Source organism: Xyrauchen texanus, chromosome 7 (genome assembly GCF_025860055.1).
Source record: "Xyrauchen texanus isolate HMW12.3.18 chromosome 7, RBS_HiC_50CHRs, whole genome shotgun sequence".
Taxonomy (NCBI): domain Eukaryota; kingdom Metazoa; phylum Chordata; class Actinopteri; order Cypriniformes; family Catostomidae; genus Xyrauchen; species Xyrauchen texanus.
In genome coordinates this window covers 30,985,677-31,002,536 of record NC_068282.1, presented here as the reverse complement: position 1 = coordinate 31,002,536, position 16,860 = coordinate 30,985,677, and positions in this window count along the sequence as shown.

Here is a 16,860-nt window from a genome sequence, read left to right as displayed (position 1 = left end):
TGTGTGTGTGTGTTTATACGAGCCTGTCAAACTTTTTTTCCTCTGTTAGGAGTTAGAGTTGGTTAGGCAGTGCGCAGTTTCTCCTCTCTCTTCTTTCTAGAAAAACTAAAAAAAGCGAGCATTGCGATCTGCTTTGGGGCAAAATGCTTCGCGCTCACCTCGCTTACTTCCGGGAGTCAGCGCCCACACTTCATTCATGGGGCTCTCACATGGATCTAGCTGAGGAGGTCGTGGAACCTGGATGTCCTTCCTCCTTAGCCCTGTGGCAGGCGAGTTACGGAGAAACCGGCCCAGTACCTGTATTGACTAGGCCCTGTACTGGAGTAGGTGCTCCACATGTGCTGGTTATGTAACCCTGTATGATGTATCTTCCACAAGATGGTTTCCCTGTTGGTAAACCCATGTCTTCCTTGGGGGCAGAGTTCCCTCTGCTACCGGTTGCCGTGTTTATAGAGCTCCTCCCCTCTGGGTAGGACCTACTATGAAGACTTCTCCACATGTGAAGACTTCTCCACATGTGATTCGCTGCTTCCTGCCTTAGTCCAGGACGCGGAACCCTCGACACCCCCTCAACAGGAAGTGTTAAAATGAATAACCATCTCAGAGAACCTGGCAGCGTGGAAACTTCTGCCAGATATTTTTATGTGGGTCCTAAAGAACAGTAGACAGGGGCTACAGAATTAAATTTGCTCGCCGCCCTCCCTGTTTCAATGGCGTGGTCCCCACTACCGTAAACTGGAGCAGGCATGTCTAATGTGGAAAGAACTGCGAAATCTCTCAGTCTAAGGGGCCATAGAATGTATTACCCTTCCAGAGAAAGAGTCATGTTATTAGAGCGAATGCTTCCTGGTTCCCAGAGGGTTGGGGGGTTGCGTCTGACCTTAGATCTTCTAGGCTTGAACTGCTCAGTCAGGGTGTTCAAGTCTAAGATGCTAACTATTAGGACGATCGTGTCACAAGCCCAACATCACGTTTGGCTGGTCACGATCGATCTCATGGATGCATATCTTCATGTAGAAAATCTGCCACAGCACAGGAAGTTCCTGAGGTTCCAGTATTGGGTTCTTCCATTCTGCCTAGCCCTATTAACCCACACATTCATGAAATGCATGGATGCAGCACTGGCTTCTTTGTGACTCCGGGGCATCCGCATTCTGAATTACATAGACGACTGGCTGATCCTAGCGCAGTTCCAAGAACTGGCAGTTCAGCACAAGGATATCATCTTAGCTCATCTGGTTTCTCTGGGGTTGAGGCTCAACACCAGGAAAAGTGTCCTCTCTCACACTCAGAAAACTACCTATCTGGGGATCGTATGGAATTTGATCACAATGCAGGCACAATTGTCTCCCGCCCGAATCGTGTCCATTCAGAACACCCTGAGCAAAGTCAGGCTAGGCCAAGGTTGCACTGTTCATCAGCATCAACGATTACTAGGTCTCAGGGCAACTGCGTCCTCGGTGATCCCTTTGGACCTTCTGCATTTGAGACCGTTTCAGTTGTGGCTCAAAGCCAGGGGATTTCATCCAAGGGCCAATCCACTAGGCTGATAAGGGTTACGTGCCGCGGGCTTCTTTCTCTTTCTATGTGGTTCAGACCCCGGTTTCTTACCTTGGGTCCCACTCTAGGTGCGTCTCGTCGTCGCAGGCTGCTAACGACAGACAACCTCCCTGACAGGCTGCGTAGCGGTCTTAAGTGGTCGTCCAGCTCAAGGGGAATGGGAGAGTCATCAGCTCAGTTGTCACAGTAACTGTATTTCTGGCCCTGAAATACTTCCTCCAGAGGCTGCCATGTTTTGGTGCGGGTGGGCAATACAGCGGTAGTCTCTTACATAAACCATCAAGGAGGTCCACGTTCACGTCAGCTGAATCTCTGGCACGTCTGATTCTCCTTGGAGCCCAGGGCAACTCCTGTCACTCAGGGCAGTTTATATCCCTGGATGCCGGTATGTGGGAGAAGATTTACTAACCAGACAGAAAATACCGACGGGGGAGTGGAAACTCCACCCCGAGGTAGTGGGACAAATCTGGGTGAGATTTTACAGGGCAGAAGAGGACCTCTTCACCTCTATGAACAGCGCAATGTCTCCTCTACTTCTCCCTGAGTCACCCAGCCCCCCTGGGTCTGGACGCAATGGTGCATACATGGCCCGGAATGCGTCTGTTTTCCCCCCGTGTCTCTGCTCCCGGGAGTCTTGGCCATAGTTCGCCAGCAAGGGTCTTGCCTTTTACTGATAGCGCTGAGGTTATTGAGACCATTTTAAGTACTAGGGCTCCCTCCACTTGGAACAAATCTGGGTGACATTTTACAGGGCAGAAGAGGACCTCTTTGCCTCTATGAACAGCGCAATGTCTCCTCTACTTCTCCCTGAGTCACCCAGCCCCCCGCCAGGGGCTGGACATGGTGGCGCATACATGGCCCAGAATGCACCTGTATGCATTTCCCTCTACTAAAAGTTTATAATGCTGAACCAGTTAACTGCCAGATTGCTTCAGTTCTGGACTTTCTGCAGGAAGAACTCTCAGCAGGCACATGCCACGCCTCAGGGTCTATGTGGCCACCATTTCGGCTTGCCATGCCTTGATGGACGGGGTGCCCTTTAGGAGGCATCCTCTACTTGCTCGCTTCATTTGTGGAGCCATGCGACTGTGGCCTCCTGCTAGGACCAGGACCTCTTCATAGGACTTAGCAATAGTCCTTGAGGGTCTGGTTGAGACAACCTTTGAACCTCTAGAGTCAGCGTCTGACAGACTTCTGACTCTCAAGATGGTTTTTCTTATGGCGATTACCTCTCTAAAGAGAATTGGGGACCTACAGGTGCGTGGTCAAGCTTCACCAGTAAGTATCAGGGCTCACTTTTCCAGAGGGCTCATCTCCTCTAAAGCCTTGGCTAGAGGTCTCCCTCTGCAGCAAGTTTGTGATGCAGCAAGTTGGTCCTCTCCTCACACATTCATTAGATTTTTATAGTTTGGATGTTGTGTCTCTTATGTCCTTGAGTCGACATCTCAAGCTCATGTCTGAGTCCTCTCACGCTCTTGTGAGCACACACTACAAAACCGTAGGGGATCCGGACTGCCACAGTGCAGCGGTGTGTGTATTCTCGTTCCCAAAGCGCTTCCAGCGCAGCATCAGAAGAGTAGCTTTTTGTAAAGGGAACGTTTCGGGTTTTTTAAATGTAATCATTGTTCCCTGATAAGCTGAACGAGATGCTGCGCTTCCCTGCCGCACTGGAATGCCCCGGGACTGCTCTTTAGACAAAATACCTGACGATGCTCTGGTGACGCATCTATTTATAGCCCAGCCCCAGGTGCATCCAATGATTACACTGGCAGAGGCTATAAATTCTGGTCAATGTTCATTGACGTGTTACACACATATTCACAGCTGGTCACACACATGAAGATGTTCCCAAAGTGCTTTCAGCGCAGCATCTCGTTCCGCTTTTATCAGGAAACAAGGGTTACATTTAAGTAACCCGAGACGTTTTATTGTATTGCAGTGCCCTCTCCTGGGTCCTGCTGTCAAAAGATTAGCTGGTTTGCTGTTGTTCCCAGCCCTTTAACTTTTCACACATGAGACATTGTTGATGCACTGCAGTACCAGAGACACTGTCATCCATAATCACTGTCATCCAGTTTCTTATGAGAGCACAAAGAATTGAATAATTTAATTGAATAATGGCCTCATGGTTCATTTCATTCAGGCTGAGCCCTGAATGTATCTACAGTATAAAGTCTAACATCAGTAACCCATACTATTCACAGTGTGAAGTCCAACAGATCTCCCTGTGCCAAAGCACACTGTTTATGTTATTTGGTGAAGTGCTTTATACAATGTCAAGTGCTCTTCTTTGTGGAGACAAGGCTCTATAGCAACTATAGAACATTTCATATTTAGTAGCTTAGTTGGTGTTTAACAGAATTTTTTTTCTTTATTGTTAATCAAGAGTCAATTCACACACCAACATAGATTATTCATAGATGTTGAAAGAAAAAGTCAACAATGACAATCCACTGGCCATTATGATTAATTGAATTTGCATTTTGGATTTTGTTTCACTGCCAGAGTGCAGTATCATTTATACTATAAACTGTACAAAACTTATCAATAATTAATACACCATGCACTCTGACCATGAAACTAATTATGCTTAGAAATGTATGAATGTTTCAGGATTAATTAGAGTATGAATAAGCATCATGTGGCATTGCTCTAAAGAGCCTTTTAATTAGCATGTTAGACTGCTGTGGTCCAAAGCTCTCAGCAGTGGACATTGTGTGTGGAAACCCCTATTGACTCAGGGCTTAGTGAGTCTCTGTCACTAGTTAAAGGTCAGTTCTGTCACTCATGCAATAATCACCTGACTGCAGTCAGTCTCTTCTAAGTGTAATGCTCACAACTAATCATTCATTTTGAAGGGTATCTTTCTCAAACATGAAATTAAGGGATTTGTCAACCTGAAAATTTCCATGAGCAGTTTATGTTTGACGTATTTTCACATATGACAAGGATGATAATGCATTCTTGAAGCAAAAGCAATTTAACCTGTTTGTTGCACAGTTTTTTTTTTACCACAGATAAGTGGTGTTCTCCTAAAAACTTCTTACCCATGCTAAAATCACTGTAAAGCACAGACTCAAGTAGCTAACTGTTTTTAAAAAATGATGGCAACAGCATTACTCAGTACAAAGTGGTAAACTGCAATTGTTACCTAAAGGAGCTTTTCCTACTTGAACTAACCCCAAAAATGTGTTTTGTTGGTGTAACCTAATGTAGTCAGGTTGATTACTCACAACTACTCATTCAGGTTTTGTTCTGAGGAGCCGAGACAAGGTCCCGGCCATCTCAGCGGGTAGTTCAGTGTTGTGGCTGGAGGGACACAATGTCTTGTTTCCTCCATCAGAGAACGAAGGTTACGAGAGTAACCGAGATGTTTCCTATCTGTCACTCACTCGACATTTTGTTGATGTAGTGACACTAGGTGTCCCTGCACGAAACACGTGACTAGATGAACTTTGTTACGTGGACTGGTGGTGCAAGACAGGCAAGCTGCATGCCTCGTAGCCAGCGCACACGGCCAACCTCTGCCAATGCTTCTATGAGCGTTGTACGGGCCCCTGCACCTCGGGGACAAGTCGACTGCCCCAGCTTTTATTTTTTTCTCCCTAAAAAAGAGTGGAAATAATTTTTCAGCTGGGGGCCATAATATGTTTTTTCAGTATTTTCTTCATATTTATAATTTATCTAAATATGATTCCAAGTTGTTTCCAAACCACACCATCAAACACCAGAGAACCATTTTCAATGTGACTGTAGCCCATAGGGGTTTCCCTTTAAATATCCTTTGAAAACCATCTGCTGCCTTTTGTAACTAGTGACTGTATGTAAGAACACAAAGGCTGTGTCTCTGACATGAAACCAGAAGAACTATATAACCCTGCAGCTGAGCTACTCTAACAATTAGAGTAACTGTTTTCCCTGAGGTTTTCTTCTTTATAAAGGGATACAGTAATGTTACACTCTAATGAGTTCTGTCATATTACTTTTCTCTTTTCTTTGGTAAAGTAAGAGACAGATAAATTACATACTCAAGCTTAGAGTTATTATCAGCTGTGTCTATAGTATGCTGTCAAACTACTACTGTTGAAACTGGTGGAAGAAAACGTCTCGGGTTACATGTGTAACCCTTGTTCCCTGAAAAAAGCGGAACGAGATGCTGCGCTTTTGCTAAGCGCTACGGGGAACAACTCTAGCTGTGAACTGAGCTGAAATAGTGTGTGTAACACGTCAATGAACATTGACTGGAATTTATAGCCTCGGCTGATGTAATCATTAGATGCTCCTGTGGCCAGGCTATAAATGGATACGTCACCAGGTGTCGTCAGATACTTCTTTTTGAAGAGCAGTCCTGGGACGTCCCAGTGCGGCAAAGCAGCGCAGCATTTCGTTCCGCTTTTTTCAGGGAACAAGGGTTACACATGTAACCCGAGACGTTCCCTTTACACAAAGCTTCACTTTGATGCTGCGCTTTTGCTAAGCGCTACGGGGAACGCAATACCCACGCCACCGCACTGGGGCTGTCCAGACCCCTACGGTTGTGGTGTGCTCACAAGAACACGAGAGGTCTCAGACATGAGCTTGAGATGTCGACTCAAGGGCGTAAGAGCCCGGAGTAGCATAAACATCTAAACCATAAAATTTGATTAATGTGTGCGGAGAGGACCAACCTGCCGTACCACAAACTTGTTCGGTGTCAACTCAAGGGCGTAAGAGCCCAGAGTGGCAAGAACATCCAAACTATAAAAGTTTAATGAATGTGCGCAGAGAGTGTCGTGGAATATCGCGATGAATCTCTCTAAGTTGTAAGAAAACTCTCGGAGTCTTGAGTTCCAGATGCCAAAGTTGTAGTTTATTGAACACCAACAAACATGAGACCGGTCAGCTGTCCGTTCTGACTCATTTTTCTAAGTTCTCAGTTATATACCTTTTTTGTTATCTTGTTACCCACTGTCTCTGACACATGAGGTCACTGCCTTGTCTCTTTCCCACCAATATGTTCTACGTCCTTTGTTAATTAAATATTGGTGGGAGATCCCTCGTCTATCTATTAAAAAGAAAAAGAAACATATATCTTTGGTAGCCTCTCATAACCTGACCTCATGTTACAGTTCATGGACAGAGTACATCAACTCCTAGAAACATCTGCGTAAACAGCCATGTCTCCATCAAATACGTTTTATCTTTTTCCTGCATTTTCAGCACATTCTCTCAATGGGCAGCCTTGTTTGTTCATACACATTGTTATTTGAAAGAAAACACCAGCTGCAAAATTATAATACATTTAGCTTATTAAAACAAGACACCATTCATATAACTGATTAAAAGTATCTTTGAAAAGATACATACCAGCACACCAAGGATTCTCATCAGTGTACTATTGATTAACAGAAACACTTTTTGTTTTTGAAGAAATACACTTGTTTTTCAAGGTTATATACCATTCATTGTGTTCTCTGCAGTATCAACACTTTTAGTAACCTCATATGCTCTCTCCTGGCTCACTCAAAGGCCTGGAAACTCATATAAGTATTTTGATATATAAAAACATACTAAAATATTGAATGATATATAAAAACATACTAGAATATTAAAATATACTATATATTCCCACCTCTGAGACTTAAAAAAGTCTCACACTCTATTTCCCTCAAACCAGAGTGCAGTCACACAAGCCAGCCTGTCCCATATCATCATGTAGCCAAAGTAGGCTACTCAGTCCACTATCCAATGCCATCTTTATGGGGCTGCACTCTGCAGGACTTGGGACCAAACATCTCCCTCCACACTTAACTAGGAAAGAGTAAAAGATCCCAGTCCTCTAGCTATCACTGTTCCTGGGGGTGGGAAACAGAAATCAACTCATTTGTAATAAGCATATGCATGCAACTGTGAAGCCTTGCGTGATGTAGAGTACAACTGATTATCCATTAAGTAGAAGGTATACATATATATGCTTAACAAAACACTAGAAAAAGTAACATAGTAATATTCATCCTTCGTTGCCAGAGGAACTCACAGACAATTCCGGTAGCCTGGAGTGTGATCTGGTGATGTGTTGGAGCAGACAGCGGGTTTTTAAACCACCAGTTGAGTCTATTTGCTCTTGCAGCCAAGCACTGAGGTGCTCGTCGCTCCTTTCTTCAAATGTCTCCCTCACATGTCTTCTCTTGGCAATTACTTCATAGTTATATTATGCTTAAACATAATCATCAGTAATACTACTTCTATTTGATTAGATACATTGTACTAAAGATATACTTCATCAGTCATTATAAGTAATAAGTAATTGGTTACATTGAGAGTAATAGGGGAACATGTTAAAAATAACAAACAAAACACCCTCTAACTCCTTTCTTGAGTTGCTACCTATTTTGTTATGTAAAATGAAAGTACAATAGTCTTGCTGTCTCCTTACTATCAAAAACATGAGAAAAGTGTTCAAAAATAAAATTCCCCTTACATTGTTATTTTCTTGATTGCTTCTCAGTAAATCTCATCAAGTTCATCCAATCCTGGCCCAATGGTACAATATCTAGATTCTAGCCCTGTCCCCGGTGGTAGCATTGAAACAGTTACCATTTGTTTAGCCACGGTTCTAGCTACGGTTCTAGTCATTATTGATCTCAGAATGGGTATAATACAACAAAACAATAAAGCAAATAGGGTCAAGCCTATTACTAACATTATACCTATTTTCATTAGCCCAATCTTCCATGACCCAAAAAGGTCATCAAACCATTGTCCAAACAGCTGATCTCTCCCTGCATTAGATTTAACTTCCTTTCTCAGGTCATGCAGTTTCCTCATCGCCTGGGTAAAAGGTCCTTCTGGGGATATATTATTTGGTATGTATGTACAGCAATCTAAATCTAAACCTAATCGCATTATTATTAAAAAACATTTCATCATCTATATGCCATATTACTGCACAATTACCCTTAAATTGTCCTACATTCTTTAGTTTTGTTAAAGCATTCATACTCCAGTTGACGATTTATTTATATGATAATGGGCTTTCTTTTTTCTCATTATCCACACGTATTTGTCTAATTTTCTGCCTTCATCTCCCCACCATATCATCTTATAATATTTATCATATTCCGGATGACCCAATAATGCTAAACATTCTGTTGGGCAGAGCACTGTTCTCCCTGTTTTACCACAATTTTTGGCATAATACTCAGCGCAATGCTTATAATCATACTGATTTGGGACTACTACAAATTTTTTCAATGGAGTGGGCGAGCACATTACACAGTTTGTCATTTTTGCTTGCTTAGCTTTATATCTGGCCCATTTATACCAGTCATTTTGATTTGCATATTGTAATAGTTCCTCTGTTCCTGCTGACTCTATGGGTTCCATATCATTTTCTAAATTTATTTGCTTTTTCAGTCTTTGGGTGATTATTTTGACAGGTGTCTTTTGAGGCCGATTCTTCGGTTTGTTCTGCTTAGCCAAATTGCTAATCCAGATTCTTTGCCTTTCGGGTTCACCTTTGTTTTGTGATCCAGGCGTTCGCTTCTTTCTGATTTCTCGTGCTATGTTATCTAGTCTCTGCTCATTCGGGGGAATAATATTGAAGGTCTGAGATGTCAATTGTAGGAAATTCATCATACCATAGTCGTTGTGACAGTCCTTCACCTGGAGAGTCTGGGCCTTCCTTGATCGCCTGTCCGGTAGGCCCTGTATAGGAGGCAATACCTGTCCCAAATATGTTAGTAACAGCATCATCAACACTAGTACCTCCTTGAGCTTCCATTCTTTCTCCATGTGCCACAACTCTTCCTCGAACAACTGCGCTTGTTGGCCTATTTCATTTCCTTCAGTTGCTTCTGAATCTGTTTCAGCAGGACGATCACTTTCTTCTTGTCTTTCTCCTTCTTCACCTTCTTGGTCCTGTTCTTCTGTGACATGTACTTCCGTCTCACTTTCTATGCTTTCCTGCTCTACTGCGGCAAGTCCTTCTGCCTCTTCCTCAGTGTGCTCTTCCCCTATGTTCGTTTGTCGTTGTCCTATCTCCTCTGCACTTTCTTCAGATTCTGTAGCCGTTTCCTGCTGATCTTCTTCTTCCTCGGGTTCTTGTTTTTGTGCTTGCTGCTCTTCTTTGTCTGAATCTTGCCTCGTATTCATCGTTGGGAAGTCCATATTCATAGTCTTTTCAATACAGTCCATCAAGTGCTCTGTACTTTCTTAATTCACATTCTGGAGTATTTCGTTTTAGGTCAGCTTCATTGGAAAGGCCATCCAAGATCCCCAAGGCTGATTGTAGGGAACCCACTCTGCAGTATGCTTTCTTAGAATTGTTCATCTGGTGATCCTGGTCCTTCTTGGGACGTTTCTCTGGTAGGCCCCGTCATTGGGGGCAACACTTGTCCCAAGTATGTCAGTAATAACATCCATATTATTATGTCTTTCTTATTCATTGGTATTGTAGGCCGCAATTGTTTTCCACCTTCTCTCCTTCAGCGGGTCATCCTGTCCTAACTTGCTTCAATGATGGCACCAGCATGACTATTTCATTTTATATGCATAAAGAACACTGTAATCACCTCATATGGTTACATGTTTTATATTAACTAACAATCATTACTTTCTGCATTCATTTGATTAATATATTAAATGATTTCCCTTATTAGAGTCATTTGCTACACACACATTTGTTGCATCTCATTTCTAGCACTAAATAACACATGGGTCCTCTGCCTCCTCCAGGCAGGAGCCAGGCATAGCCTGAATTTGTTCCAATTAAAAACATTAGATCATCCCTTTATTATCTATACACAACATTTTTCATGGTCATTCACAGAAAGGGTAATTCACAAAAAGGCTATAATTCTCCACAGAGGAGGTAAACTACCACAGGTGTTCCTTATCTTAAAACTCCCTACTCATTCACTTATCACATACATTTCATTTCCTCCTGTTTCCCAAGGACTCTCAATGTCTGTATCACATTAATTAATTTTCCCTGCAAGCTAAGCTGTTTTTCATAGTTTCAGACTATATCAGAGTAATTCAGAATATTAAATCAATAAAAGAATTATCAAATATATAACATATCATTGGAGGAATCAATTTCCTCCCAGTTTGGTCTTTCTGTTGCATTGGGCCATTTACATTGATCAGTACTTCATCTGTTTTTTTTACATAATTATTTAATCAATGGTAACACACAATATAATATTATTCCCCTCTCAAGAATTGTTTTTTCAATTATTATACCAATTGTATCCAACCCTGCACCCTATTTCTTAATTAATTCCATTTATATTGTTACAAACAAACAAGACAAGCAATCTTAATCTTTAGTCACCACCATGTATCTTTTCCATTATTCATTACTTTTACAATGTACATGAGTTCAATTAAAGCATAAGTAAAAGTAATAAATCATCTTCCAGTCTAAATTCATTATCATACAAACATTCCCATGTTTGTTTAATACTTCTATAATAAGTCAGGCACTCCTTTGTCTGCAACGGTTCTCAAAACTTTACCCCCAAAACCAATCTATAAATAATCCTCTACACAGGGTATGATCCCCTGACAACACAGTGACAGAATGCTTGGTATTTAACACTGTGATAAGTTATTTTAGTAAAGCGATTATTAAAATGCAGCATTTATCCACCCCTTAAAACCCTTTCAAACCTTCTTGGGCGGTGACGCCATTGTCAAGTCTTACCCGTCATTGGGTCGTCACCTCTTGCCCCTGGTCTTGATACTGGTCAGTCCTCAATCCGTAATAATTTGGTATCAGTAAACAGATATTTTCTTTTTCAGGGAGTATCACCAGAGAACCGACACAGCCAATGGAACATCTACAAATGCTTAAATATGGAGACAATTCAAAACATGGTTAAAAAAAAAAAAAAAGCATTATTAAAAATTCATCAATCTATTAAAATTGTCCAAAGTAAAAAGTAAAATATGCTAAAATTGAACTCATTTTAATTAATTTCCATTCAGGTTTTATTTCTGCTACTTTAGCAAATGTTACACAAAACTATGTATCATGGTGGGGACTAATATCATAACAAAGCCTCTCAAGCTTCTAGGCAGCTTAATTTAAAAACATCACCTTAATTCAATAATAGTCTCTAGATAGTTTTTGAACCTACATTTATTCATTTAGATGAATTTTCAACTTAATCTGTTGTCTTCAGTATAAACCCTTAACTTTAGATTGCCCTCTGAATATATAAAATCTTGAATCATTGATGAGGAGAGCTGTTTGAACTCCTTCATATCACTCTATCTAACATTATTGTCAAGGCACATCATTTTACATATAAAAATAAAATCAAAATAAAATAAAACAACTTATAGGTATTTCTTCAAAATCTGCTCTTGTGTTTCTGTTTCAAGCAGACACTTATCAATTTTAGACTGAGAGTGAGAAGGGGGTAGGGGGCATTCCTCTCCCTCACACTGTTTCTAATCTCATTACAGCTATTTCTTTTTTTTTTTTTCATTTTACAATCTCACAATAATATATTTAATTTATTCTTCAACAGTAAAAATAGTGATATTTATAATAACTGATTATATTAACTGCTTTCAAACTTTCTCATCTCACACCATTTAAAAACAAACAAAAAAAAAATAAAAAATACTCTCAACTTATTTTCTTCATTCAAACAACATACAAATAACCTTCTAAGCTTTAATAAAACAGAACACAATGTCTTTTTCGATATTCTCTATATAATCAATTCAACTTATTCTAGCCTTCTTATTCATGCAGAGCTTTACATTTATAACACCTATATTATTATTATTATTAATATATTATAATCCCTTTTTATTATTAAGTAATAATTTATTATTACTACTTTCTCCATTTCTTACACTTTCTCAGGTGAAGGAACTTCCATTCTATCTAATAAAATAATATAAATCAAGTTTTTAAACTAACAGAAAAGTAAAAGATTAAACAGAATAAAGTCTTAAAGACAAACATATCTAAAAACATATCTCTTTTATTGTGTTTGGAAATAATTACTCAGTAAGATACACTACGTACTTTCAATTTCTCATGACTCTTACATTATTTTTTTTTTATTTGTTTATTTTTTATTTATCCAAATGTTTCATCATCTTTTAACAGTTATCACTATTATACCTCTAAAATTACACTTTCATGTATTAACTATGGCAAACTAAAATAGTAGTAATAGAAATAGACACTCAATCAGCACTTTGTAGCACCCACTAAGCTCCTTTTTTTTTATTTCTTTATTATGAGGGTACTCTCTGGAAAATTTGGGGGAGTAACCAATCCAATAGGTAACTCTATAACTTTGCCATTTGTTTGTAATATTTACTCTTCAAATCAATAAATCAGTGGTTAACTGCTGGATTTAAATTTAGACCCTCAGAACAATTTAGACATGGGTATTGAACCCCATTGATGGCATTAATTTAGACACGGCATTGAACCCCATTGATGGCATTCTGGAAAATCATAAAGTGATCTTATAGGACTGAAATAAACTTTTCCAGAGAAATTTTAATCCACATTATAAATGACAAATCAATAATGATTACCAGCAGCAATGAGCGCATGAGGATATATCAGATCAGTCACATCATTTTCAGTCTTCTTTGTGTCCTGATTTCCTCCTGCAGCATTAGTAACTTCTATAAAATAATCTTACCCAGCCGTCTGCAATGTGAGAAACTAGTTCCAGAATGAGTTAGTGAAACATCATACACATAATAATAACAAATGAAACACAGAATAGACACATAAATATGAAGTTATTAACATTCATATATGAGGAAGTTATGATGTTCAATTTAATCTTAACCTTTCTCCATGGGCTTCACCTGCCCCAAAGACTAATTTTTAAATGATCCAAATCATTCTTAAATTTATGTTCCTTTAATTTTAGTCTCCAATGCAGCTTCTCAGTGTATCCACGATCAACCAAGACCTATTCTGTGTATACCAAACAAAAAATAAATAAAATAAAATAAAATAGCTATCTATCTGCTTTCTATCTTTTTCTAAAGTCGGGGCCCCTTTCTGTCTGTCTGAAGACATCAAGAGAGGCCTGTTTCCCCTCAAAGCCATCCTCAATGCCCTCATCAGACAGTCCCTAACAAAAATAAAAAATCTCTGCCTATCTTTTGTTGGTTGATCAAGTTTACACCGATAATCTTTGGTCCTCTTTTGCCATTTGCTTGAATATAACAACACTTATCTTAAATACAACCTTGGTTTAAAATACAATTACTTATTTGACTTTAGTTTAGCGCAACACACTAGATTCAAAGCTTTATTGTTTGTCCAGATAATGTGATTTCCCAAACGCAATTCAATCACTTTAAAGTTATCACTTTTTTATAATCTAAATATTCTTACTCATCACTTTGATATAAAAGGAGTTATGATCTGACACATGTCCATTCAACAGCTGCTCCTGCTCAGTTTAGTTAATCTTACATCAGGCTTCATTCATGACATGAAAAGAACAGCCCAAGAATAAACATTGTCCAGTCCACTAAGAGTTAACTTTTTGATTTCATGCACATTTTTGTTTTAAAGCTATTTGTTTGTTTATACTGTATTATATTTATCCTTATACACACACACACACACACACACACACACACACACACTTACACAGACATACACATATATTTTTATCATTGGTTTTCATTCTACAATCATAATATTTATTAAGTGCCCTCTTTGTTTTTAATCATCAGATCTCTTCTGCCTCTTATATTGATGAAAATAGTCTAAATAGATTTTCTTTTATGTAAATTTCATACATACTCCTCATTAGTTATGCAGCAAAGGATCAACCTCTCTATCTTGATTGATATTTATTGGGCTCATATAACATACACTTCCATACGCAATCACACTTCAGTCATACTTCCCATACTTTCAAACACAGATTCTCTCACAAACACAGAAACTTTCACACTTTTTACAAACACAAGGCCTTTATACATACAGAGCTCTCAAACAATACTATACTAAAACAAACCTATTACTTCTGCCCCTCCTTTTGCTCTCCTCTTTTTATCTCTCTCTCTCCTTTATTTCCATAAAAAAACACTCATTATTTACAGTGGTTGATCGCTATATCTGTTAATTATTTTTATATTAAAACTCATGTACTTCTACCCACAGCTGTCACATCCATTTTGGGTCTCTGTTCAAGACAATTTCTACATTGGTGCTAATTCTCCTTTACTCTCCCTTTTAAATATCACCTTAACATTTTTGACTGTAATTTGTTCATAACTCCAGAAATGATCACTCATTCCCTGTGTTTCTATTATTCATCTTTTTAATTCTATATCTTTTCTTCTCTCAGTTAGTCTCCTCTCAAATTCAGTAACAGCTTATTTCCACATTATGATTTCTGTTTCATGAGGAAAACTGAGACAAGGAAAAAAAAGTCTCTCTGTTTCTGTGCATGCTCACAGCCCTCCCTTTACAGCTCCCTATTCTCGCTCTAGCAGCCCCTCCCCTACAGCTCTTCACAGCACTCAGTCTCTAGCGTACTGTATGAGAGAGAAATGTTACCTGCTGCAATTTCTTTCCATTCAACAAACAGCCATTCTTGTAAGGTCTCCGCTAAGTTTACTATTTAATCAGACCCTTCACCAGTTCCTTTTTTTTTTTCTCTCTTAGTTAACTTCCTCCCCTGCCCTGTATAATATATATACTCTGATTCTTTCCAAAAATGATCACTGATCCCGTTTTGACTCTATCAGTGTATTCTCCAATTCTCTCTCCCTCTCTTCAGATCTGCGTTGATCTCCAGACTTTACAAAACTCGCTTGTCTCTGCATTTTTCTCTAGTCTTGTTCACTGCAATGGAAAACATTTTGCCTTTTCTTTATCTTTTTCCCAATTATTCTATTTTTTGTCTTCTTAATCTCCCCTTCCCCTCACTCACAGAGCTGTCCGTTCAGCTGACCAGTGAGTGAGAGCAAGGCAAGGAGATGTCAGAGAAGCAGGTGCCATTTTGCATCTTTATACTTTTTCAACAATTGTTTTATTCAATTCACTGTTTCAATTAATTTTCCACTTTTGCTCTCATTTAGCATCTCCTCAGTGCACCTGATTCTCTGTATTATTCTGCCTCTGCACACAATACATCATCACACTGCAATCATGCATTTGAATAAACACAAAAACAGCGCGTTTAGTACCGCAAGCACACATGCACCAACAACATAGTTAGTCATGCACATTATTCATTATCTCAAACATGCACATAGTTCAACATTTCCCCGTTTTCTACACAGTCCGGGTTCCGTCAAACACTTCAATAAATAACTAAATCTAACATCTGGAGGAATTTTACGCGAATTTCAACCACCCGAGTTAGGATTTTCACCTGTACAGGATTTTCTCTGCCACTTCTTGGCCAAACCTTGAATAAATGCACCTAACCGGGAATTTTCACGTCGTCGCTTCTCGACTCACCTCCAGGCCCAGAGTTGCTTCTCAACTCTTTTTTAGTCGCTTCTCGACTTTTTAATAACTTTTGGTCGCTTCTCGACTCTTTAAATAACATTCAGTCGCTTCGACTTCTTTAAATAACATTCAGTCGCTCTCGACTTCTTTAAATAACATTCAGTCGCTCTCGACTTTTTAAAAAACATTCAGTCAGCTCTAGACTTCTTTAAATAACATTCAGTCAGCTTCGACTTCTTTAAAAAACATTCAGTCACTTCTCGACTTCTTTAAATAACATTCAGTCGCTCTCGACTTCTTTAAAAAACATTCAGTCAGCTTCTGACTTCTTTAAATAACATTCAGTCGCTTCGACTTCTTTAAAAAACATTCAGTCAGCTCTAGACTTCTTTAAATAACATTCAGTCGCTTCTCGACTTCTTTAAATAACATTCAGTCGCTTCTCGACTTCTTTAAATAACATTCAGTCGCTTCTCGACTTCTTTAAAAAACATTCAGTCGCTTCTCGACTTCTTTAAAAAACATTCCCACCCCAAATTCTTTGAAATCTGGAACTCATCTCTATTTTAGCCAATTAGTTCTAATTATTCTATGTTCGGACTGGCAAAAGTCTTAGGGAAGCCACTTACCGGGACTCGCTACCACAGATCACACAAAAACACCTTAAGCAAAGATGCTTACCTCAGTTTCTGGCACCGGTGTTTCTGTGCGATTCGTGCAAGCCGTCCCACCAGCGACCTCTGCCCCCTTGACCTCAATGCCAGCCCCACGAGTTGGGCGCCAAAGATATGTCGTGGAATATCGCGATGAATCTCTCTAAGTTGTAAGAAAACTCTCGGAGTCTTGAG